Source organism: Corvus brachyrhynchos, unplaced genomic scaffold (assembly GCF_000691975.1).
Source record: "Corvus brachyrhynchos isolate BGI_N302 unplaced genomic scaffold, ASM69197v1 scaffold706, whole genome shotgun sequence".
NCBI lineage: Eukaryota > Metazoa > Chordata > Aves > Passeriformes > Corvidae > Corvus > Corvus brachyrhynchos.
In genome coordinates this window covers 73,669-74,189 of record NW_008238371.1, presented here as the reverse complement: position 1 = coordinate 74,189, position 521 = coordinate 73,669, and the positions used below count along the sequence as shown (strand labels likewise).

Genomic DNA, 521 nt, shown 5'->3' with positions numbered 1-521 from the left:
TCCCAGTCCCCAGCACTGTGTCCTGATCCCTGGAGCCGTGGTGGAGCCGTGGAGCCGCCGCGTCGCTGCCGCTGCTGCAACCATTTGTCTTTGTGACGTGTTGTTTATGGTCCCGGGGACGCAGGGAGGTCATGGTGCCCGTGGGGCACCTGTGTCCCCGTGGAGACACCCGGGGAGTGCCCTCAGGGACCCCAGGCTGGATGGGGGACAGGGAGGGGGCACAGACGCCCCAGTTGCTGCTGTGGCCTTTGGGGTCCCCCTGTGCGTGGCCCCCGGTGTTGGGGCGGGGCGGAAGCGGCCAAGGGCCGGGAGGAGCCGGATCGGGGCCCTGTCACTGAGGCACCTGTGGGGTGTGGGGGTGCCCCCTGTCCCTGAGGGGTGTCCCCAGCCTGGCTGCAAGTCTGGGGGTGCAGTGTGGGGTGCTCGGTGCAGGGGTGCGGGTCCCAGGGCAGTGGGTGCGGTGCGGGGAGGGGGGCGCAGGGGGGTCCCCCCGCTTTGGGGGTCCCGGTGCCGCCCCCTGG

The 521-nt window shown here is 72.0% G+C and overlaps 1 protein-coding gene across 1 annotated transcript in view; it reads left to right on the top strand.

The window, feature by feature from the left end:
• KCNH2 (potassium voltage-gated channel subfamily H member 2) overlaps nucleotides 1-521 on the top strand; it is an 18,241-nt gene that overhangs the window by 1,374 nt on the left and 16,346 nt on the right.